The following is an 8,810-nucleotide window of genomic DNA, read 5'->3' as shown; positions in this document are numbered from 1 at the left end:
GGAAACAATTCGAAATCTTATTGCTACCAAAATATCAATGCAGATGAATATCTGAGCAATATCAAGAAGTGGTTCTCATGGCCACATCTTGCTTCCACCCAAAATTGTTGGTCCATTTTGCTCTGTAGTAAGAGTAACGATTTCTTGAGGAAGATTTCCATCATAAATATGGGTATGACAAAAGGCAAATAACACCTTCAAATAGGAAAACCAAATTTGCATGAGTTGAAGACAAATTATCCAACTAAAGAAAAACAAATATATAAACTTAGTTTCAGAATACAACAAATTAAATGAACTTGAGTCAAGCATTTCAGAAATCCAACTAATAGTTTAGTTTAAGAATATATACAACAATAAGAATTTTCTTATTGGCCTACAAAGATTGAAGTGAATATCTATATCATAAATCAATACAAAACAAAAAATATTTGGAAAAAGGTAAACTCTTAATTTCATCAAATTCATTACCTTTAACCTCACGTTGTTATTTTCTCCTTCGCTTATTGTGACCTGCTAAACGTCTACGACAACTTCTTTTTCCTTCATCAAACTCTTGAAGAAGATGAAATCTGCACTCAATTAAGAAACTCCTTTAATCTATGTAGGCATCCTTTGCTTATGAGGGGATTTAAGGTAAACTCATAAAAGCTCAAAAAAATCAACTTTGTGAAAGGCTAATTTTAGTAGGTATGCAATCTTAATTTGTAGATTCACTGAAGCTGAGGAGAAGCTGCACCAATGATAGTGTGATACATAACAAAAGATGGGAGAATAGACAGTTCGAATGCAAGCACTTTATATTCCATTACTGGTTTTGAATTGACAGTTGAATAAGCAACAAACAAAGCAATTGTAAGATAACCCACCCACATTTTACCAAAGAAGTCAAATGACAAAGGACAATAAGAAAAAAAAAATTGTTAGTAGTTACTATATCTACCACAAAAAAAAAAAATGGAACCCCTTAAGCTGCTTGGATAATTATGTTAGCAACTTGTGGTTGATAGCCCCTACAAATGGAACGTATCACAACAATAGAGTCAGCCGAATCGAGAGAGAAGATTCAACAGGACTATAACGATCAAGATAGAGACGAATGAGCCGACTTGAGATTTTGACATTATCATCACAAAGAAGTACTTCAGGGTGCTAACCATTCAATTTTATTTTCATGAAATAGGTTAGTTTTCACTGTTTGGTTGCAATTTTATTTTCATGAAACTATGAAAGTGTAGTCCGTATGAGCTCATTATCTCCAACCCGTTTCAAAAGGCATGGTTTTGGAGTACATTTATTTGCCTCCCCCAACAACGGAATCAGTTTCATGAAACTCGTGAAATGAATACACTTCATAGAACACATTTCCTTGTTATCACAACGTCTTTGTAATCCCACTTTCATACCACTAAATCACAACACATAAACATATTGAACTTTGTAGAGAATCCGCAATGAATATGACATAATTGTGCAGGTCTAACAAATTTAACCACATTTATTTGAAAAATTAGTACTCACCTACAACATTGCTGACGGAATCTCTGCATGACATTGCCTACAACAGCCTGAGTAGACTTTAAATGCGTTTCACAAACCTTACGTCGTCTATGGTAATCCCTAGCATTGCTCAGATCAACTCCACAATCATTAGACTAAGTAAAATATGATTTCACTATGCTGAAAATAGACTTCTAATAGATTATTTTCGTATTTATTCATTGTTTCATCCATTTGAGGTCGTCTCATATAAGGAGGATTGTGCGTCATCACCTGCTAACAATTCTTTAAACGTAGGAATTATATGATCATATGATGTAACTATTTAAAGAATAACATTATTCTTATAGACAGTAAAATTCTCAAAAGCTCAATAGCTACCACCATTCATTGTGACAATAACATTCTTCTTCACATTAACTCCTAGTCAGAGACAAACACATGAAAAAAAGAAACAGAGGTAAACATTTCTTAAAATGTTTCTTGAGCAAAGTAATGAGAGACAGATCACCAAAAAACCCGTATAAGCACATAGAGAGGGAGAAAATATGTATACCTCAAGCTCGAACAAATCGAACTACTGCTTTCTTTGACTCTAGAGTTCCGGAACGAATCGAATTAACGGTGTTTGCCGTCTTTCTATCAACAGGAATCTAAAGTTCCAAACTTCAGTGAAACATTTCGTACTGCAACTTTAAACAAACAATACAAAACCATAAGGTAAGAAGTGAAATCACTTTCAATTCTCTCTAAGACTATCAACAGAAATTAGGAAGTTCCAAACTTCAGTGAAACATTTCTTACTGCAACTTTCAACAAACACTACAAAACCAAAAGGTAAGAAGTGAAATCACCCTTGGTCTCATTTCCCTTTCTATACCCCATCTATTATATTAAATCACTAAAACTGCACCAAGTTTACTTTATCTACAAAAGCAGATACATTCAGTTGGTAGCTTTTACGTCATTGTTTTCTTGTCGTTTCAATTTGACTCAATTTAAATGCTATGTTGGGTAGGTATCAGATAACAATGACATTGTAGTGAATACCCAAGAAGATATGATGGTTTCTATCTAAGAAGGGAAGGTGGGAGAATTATTTAGAGAGAGGAAGAAGGATCGAAAAAGATGTACTCTATATGGTTGTATTTAAAAGAGAGCACTAATTGTTCTTGTAAAAGAGAGCACTAATATACCACCATTAACATTAACATATACCATTAAACATTTTGACCAAAAAGAAACCGAAAAGTTAAACATAAACCAAATTTGGATTCTTACCGTTTGGTTAATCAAACAGAAATCACCCAACTTCTAAGCAAGGGAAAAATCGAACTCCTAAGGAAGAGAAAATAGAACTGGACGAAGAGAAAAAAACATAAATCAACCAACTTGAGTGAAACATTTCTTAAAACACTTCTTGATACCACCATTAAACAATTAACCAAAAAGAAACAGAAAAGTTTAAACAAAAACTAAATTTGACTTTTTACCTTTTGGTTAATCAAATTCTTAAGCAGCCTAACAAAGGAAAAAATCTGGATGAAGTAATACTAATATGAATAACCTAACCTGGATCAAAAGAAAGAACCCACTAATGAATCTTTTCTCTCATTAATCAATTCATGTCTTAACTTATAATAACCTCATTAATCCTCAACATTTTTCAGATAAATGAACTTTGGGGCAGCCAAGAATGTGGAAAAAAAAAGTGAGCAACCTCTCATGAAACCATAAGAGAAAAAGTGAGCAACCTCTCATGGAAAAGAAAACATGAAATTCTTTAGGAGAGAATTTTTCAGATAAATGAACTTTGGGGCAGCCAAGAATGTGGAAAAAAAAAGTGAGCAACCTCTCATGAAACCATAAGAGAAAAAGTGAGCAACCTCTCATGGAAAAGAAAACATGAAATTCTTTAGGAGAGAGATGTTGTTTCAAGTACACATAACTAACTCATTCAAAAGATCAAGCCAAATCAAAATCAAACTAAAAGAGAGCAAAATTAAAATCACAGAGTAGAGTTTAATCAAATCCAAACCTTTACTTACCTTTAAAAAGATGAAACAAATCAAAACTAAGATGTTGGTTAAGATCAAAACTTTAACCAAAACTTGAAACCCACACAAAAGTAATCACAGAGTTGAGTTTAATGAAATCCAAACCTTTATTACCTTTTAGGTCAGAGTAGAGTTGGTTGTCTATTTTTCTTTAAAAGATGAAGCCAAAAAGTTTTGATTATTTGATGTGTAATGCTTCACTGAAACAAAAAGAGAGAGCAAAATTTAGATGTTGGTTAAGATCAACACTTTAAGCAAAACTGGAAACCCACACAAAGAAATTAAGATCACAGAGATGAGTTTAATCAAATCCAAACCTTTATTTTACCTTTTAGGTCAGAGTTGAGTTGATTTAATAAGATATCACCCAATTCAAAATCAAACAACCATGAAGGGAGAAGATTTACCTTTTAGGTCAGAGACTTTCTAGCGATTTTTTTAGAAGCATCACCTGCTATTACCATTTCAATGTCCAAAGACTTTACCGAAGCATTTCACCAAACAGTTCTTGAGCAAAGTTGAAGAAGAGAAGAATTTGGGATTTTCGATAGACTTCTGTAATTTTAACTGCTCCAAGTTCCTACAGTACCTAGAGAAATAAAAACAGAAAGATTTTCAAGAGGCTTTTGAAGCAGTCCAAATGAGATTTTCAATTGAGTTCGATGGAGATAGAGAGATCTTATGGAGATCGTGTGAAATCAGTTGAGAAAGCAGGGGGAAGACGGCTTCGAGAAATCAGGAGCGTGGGAAGTTTGGAGATTAAATTCGACTGATGTTTAAGGGTTTCAGTAAAATAAAACTGTTTGTAAAGGAGATTGAGCGTGTGATATCCGTGGAGAAGGAGAGATCGTGGAGAGGAGGAGAAATCCCTCTTTGTAAAGGACTAATTTAGCCTCCAATAAAGTCTTTAATTACTCAAACATTTAAAATAGATAAATTTTGGGATATCTTCGTCCGTCAGATGCAAAATTCATTCAAAGAATGGACGGTCAGACTTATCCCCTGGATAACTGACTGAGCTGTTTTAATATAATAGATGGTAAAAAGAATCATGTTTATTATGGTAAAAAGAATACACATCAATAAAATGCATAATAAAAGTTTACATTATTTACATAATAAAATATCAATGAATCCAATTTAAATTTGCATAATAAAAGTTTACATTATTTACACATAATAAAATGCTTGATACAGAGGAGAGAGATAGAGAATAAGAGAAAGCAATTGAAATACAATAATTTTCCCATGAAATCAGCAAAAATTGATTGCTACTTTCCTAGCAAAACCGCAAGTTAATAGTGTATATATAGGCTCGTGGGAGGGGAAGTTATTTTGAACAAATCTTTTTTAAGTGGTTATTTTCTGAAACGTGGGTAGATAATTGGTTGAGGGAGAGATTTGAGGAATAGAAAATGGGGGAAGGATGAGGTAGTTTGTAACTCTTTATCTAATTGAGTGACACATGGATAGGTGGTTAACCAATTTTGACTGATTTACATAGATACCCTTCATTTTTTTAGTCTATTTACATAAAAAAAGTTTTATATCATCCGTCGGATGTGTTCCCAATCATATCTCTAAAATAAAATGGACGGTCAGACTTATCCCCTGGATAACCGACTGAGCTGTTTTAATATAATAGATTTGAACCGATAGAAAGAAAAGTAATGGGGAATTACTTAGTGTGGTAGCCCGTATAAGAACCCTTCAATAACAACTAAGGTGAATATGACAAGGGTTTGTGTAGCCTCTCTACTGAGATACATTGAATAACATGACAGATCGAGAAGACCGAAAGAATTCTAATTTACTCTATAAATATTAATTGAGCTCTAAAGTGTAATTCATTCAATTATGTCTGACTAATATAACGAATCAAACCCATAATTTTGGTGATTACTAATAAATCCCATTTTTAGTTTTGGATGTTGGTCGGAATTACGGGGCAAATGTTAGACTGAATGAAGTTATTTTACACATATAATCGTTAATTCAACCAGTCAGTTCCGGAGGCCTTGACTTGTGTTGGTCCTTTCAAAATGATTTCATTTGCATTTTTTTTTGACACACATATAAACTCCAACCTTGAAAATCTAAAAACGAGTAAGATGGGAATGAACTGTCGTCCTTGACCTGACTTTTAATATATTAATTAATAATTAATTAATAAACAATTCAACTGAGTACAGACAGATAGATATTCAGATTTATAAATATACATAGACATGATTACTTACTTCTTCACTACCCTTCTCTCTTCTCCTTCATTCATTATCTGTTTTCTTCCTTAATATGTTCATAATGTCTGCTCAATTTGGTACTCTCTTAACACCAAATTCTTCGGTGATGAAGCCAAAGACTATCAATAGAAGTAGCGCTATCAGGTAAATTTATACATTACTTCCCTTATGTTCTTTTTTGTTTTTCGATGTGAGTCGTCTGACTTAAATAATGAAGCTAAATTATCTATTCAGACAAGTCAAACATCAAATTTCAGAAGAAGAAAATATATATTCTGAATCATACTCAAGTTAATTGAAACCTCGTGTCAATTTTCAAATCTAATTTAGAACAATACTACTAGGTCTTGATTTACTAGCTAGAAAGCGAAGTTGATAATTCTTTTATGGTGTTTAATTTAATTTTCATGATAATTAACAGATCTATGATGAAATCCAACAAGAAGCCAGCTCCGCCTCCGATTGGGAAGGGGAAGAAGCCTCCTCAAAAGAACAGCGTCCTCATCATGGTCAGAGAGACCACCACCGCCACCACCACCACTACCAGTGTAGCTACTACCCAATCTGTTGGACCAAATCAAGAAATGAAACAAGGGACTCAATGACATTCTATGATTATTACTAACTTACACACCATATATATATATATAAACTTAATCCTTGTTGCTTTTTTTTATGTTTCTAGTTCTAATCCTCTTTAACCTCAATCATTTTACTTTATACAATTATACTTGTAACAATTGAACCTGTACTAGATCTAAATTGTTATAATGAGGATCGCTTGGGCGAGATTTAATATTCGGTAATGAGATTCTTGATCTTCTATAAAAACCTTGGGAACCATTTAAAAGAAAAGCACTTTAGAGTTTGAGTGACAATCACTTAAATTACCTCTATGAACCCTTACTATAGAGCGACGATACTTCAACTCGTTTTCTGTAGCATATATGGCACAAATGATTCTTTTGGGCCGAAAGCGTTTCTTTAATGAAAAAAAGAGATCCAAATTATGTTCATAAAATAATTGGACCATTTTAATAACTTTACGACAAATTTACAATATCAAAAGACAATTGATACCTCTGTTTTGAACTCCTTTTGGGCATTCAAGTGAGGTTCACACCTACTTCACAGGACAGACCGTCCAACTAAACAGACTACTGACACCCAAAGGTGACTATAAACATGTTTGGTTGCTTATATGATATCTCAGAATTCTGGGGGTGCATATAGAACCACCCCTGTTTTATGGGCACCATAGATTTACAAACCCCAATTACGGTTGTATCTCCATGTACTTAATTAGTCTCTCTAGTGAAAAGGTATACATGAGGACACGTGACTACTCAACTAAAATGAATTTCACAGATATTCTGTTTCCATTTACTTAATTGTTAAACTCAACGTCTCTATTTTGCACGAAGAAAAGGTGACTAGTAAGTGGAGAGTAACTCATCATGAGTGGAGAGAGGTCAACACAAGAAGATTAAGTTCTTTCCACTTTCAATTCTCACCTCTTAAGTCATCTTTGCCACGTGGAAAAGAAATGGGATTACTAAAAATATCAATCATGTGTTGAAATCTGTAGTTCAATACAATTTTATTTGTTTGTTTATTTCTACGTATTATTTTTTGAACATGTATGAGTAGAAGTGCATAGATTAGTCCACCTTGGTATACGTACCATGGCTTAGAACATGACTGAGATAAAACCATGTGATTCATAACCAAGTTTATAATTATTTTAATTCCATGTGACTCATAACTATATATTTAAATAGAGAAATGCTACATTTACAACTTAAAATCTGGAAAATTTCGTAGTTGCCTATTTACGGTAAAGGTAAAGGTATAGTTCGTGGGTGGAAATGCTGGCCATTTACTCATTTAAGCCGTTTTAGTCATCAGACAATATTATTACTTCAATTCAAAGTTGAAATTCTTTTTTAATTCCCACACGGCATGCACATTTTCAATTAAATAATCAAACTCATATGGATTGTAATCAATTGAATATTTAAAATTACTAACTAAAATTTAAAATTGTAGATTGTCTATCTAACTCATAAAAAATTGGAAGTACATATATATGTATATATATATAGACATCTTAATTGGCTGGTTTCACTAAAGTAAACTAAACACATTAGGTTTTCTCCCTCTGCTCCATCTTTATCTAGCTTTACTTGTAGTTATATTCAAGTATGGCTGCTTATGTGAATTTCACTTTCATGCCAAAAACTTTGGTTTACAGTAAGCCTAACACAGCTATCACTACCAATAAATACAGAAGCATTAGGTACGCACGTATTTTTTTCAATATATATGTTTATATTGACATATCGTTCGTTATATTCATATATATATATGAAATTGAATGAAAATATAACTTAATTGGGTTTTCTTTTGTTCTTCAGAGCTGCAGGGAACGTTAAAAAACCGACACCTCCTCCATTGGGGAAGGGCAAGAAACAACCTCAACACAATAGTGTTGTCATGTCTATAGACGCAAACAGGGTAACTATTATGAGAGAGTCCGCTGGAAAAGAAGAAAAACCTACAAAGATAGATGATCGCGAGAACATCCCCATTCAGAGTTATGAATAATAAGATATTTATTTTGTGATAATTCTTGTCGTAGTAAGAAATAAGATTTCAGATAAAATTAGCCTTCAGAAGGACTCTATTGATTGAGAATAAAAGTTGTATACATATTATTAGCTATCTTGTAATCCTAAGGTTGGGAGAGTTTGTAAAATTGTATACATATTAATACTTATTAGTTAATTTGTATTTATGAAAGTGGGGAAGTTTGTAGCTTGAATATTGTATCATTGAAGTTTGTCTTTCTATCAAGTTTCGTCAAGTATTCCTCTCTGGTAATAGGTTGGTAGCATATTCCGGTCCACACGGGTGCTTGATCCTCTTTATGTGAACCATGGAATTTTTTTTTGGCCTGCATATATATGTATTATATGTAATTGTAAGTCCACGCATGTCTCAATTATGT

The 8,810-nt window shown here is 32.9% G+C and overlaps 2 long non-coding RNA genes across 3 annotated transcripts; one reads left to right on the top strand and one right to left on the bottom strand.

Annotated features, from left to right (window-relative positions):
- Positions 1 to 311: 311 nt before the first annotated feature.
- LOC147534043 (uncharacterized) lies at positions 312 to 4,085 on the bottom strand. Of its 2 annotated transcripts, XR_015228390.1 has the most exons (7): positions 3,965 to 4,085; positions 3,672 to 3,757; positions 2,994 to 3,072; positions 2,782 to 2,858; positions 2,057 to 2,192; positions 1,522 to 1,620; positions 312 to 572 (listed from the first exon to the last, which is right to left on the bottom strand). It is a non-coding gene; the product is annotated as an uncharacterized LOC147534043 (long non-coding RNA). The 2 variants fall into 2 exon arrangements; XR_015228391.1 differs by lacking the exon at positions 2,994 to 3,072.
- Positions 4,086 to 5,801: 1,716 nt separating this feature from the next.
- Positions 5,802 to 6,471, top strand: LOC147534042 (uncharacterized). Its single transcript, XR_015228288.1, has 2 exons — positions 5,802 to 5,944; positions 6,222 to 6,471. It is a non-coding gene; the product is annotated as an uncharacterized LOC147534042 (long non-coding RNA).
- The last annotated feature ends 2,339 nt before the right edge of the window (positions 6,472 to 8,810 follow it).

This window comes from Eschscholzia californica, unplaced genomic scaffold, assembly GCF_041429995.1.
Source record: "Eschscholzia californica isolate CP2 unplaced genomic scaffold, dmEscCali1.0.p SCAF_6, whole genome shotgun sequence".
NCBI lineage: Eukaryota > Viridiplantae > Streptophyta > Magnoliopsida > Ranunculales > Papaveraceae > Eschscholzia > Eschscholzia californica.
The sequence above is the reverse complement of the archived record's forward strand: the minus strand, read 5'-3'. Positions and strand labels throughout refer to the sequence as shown.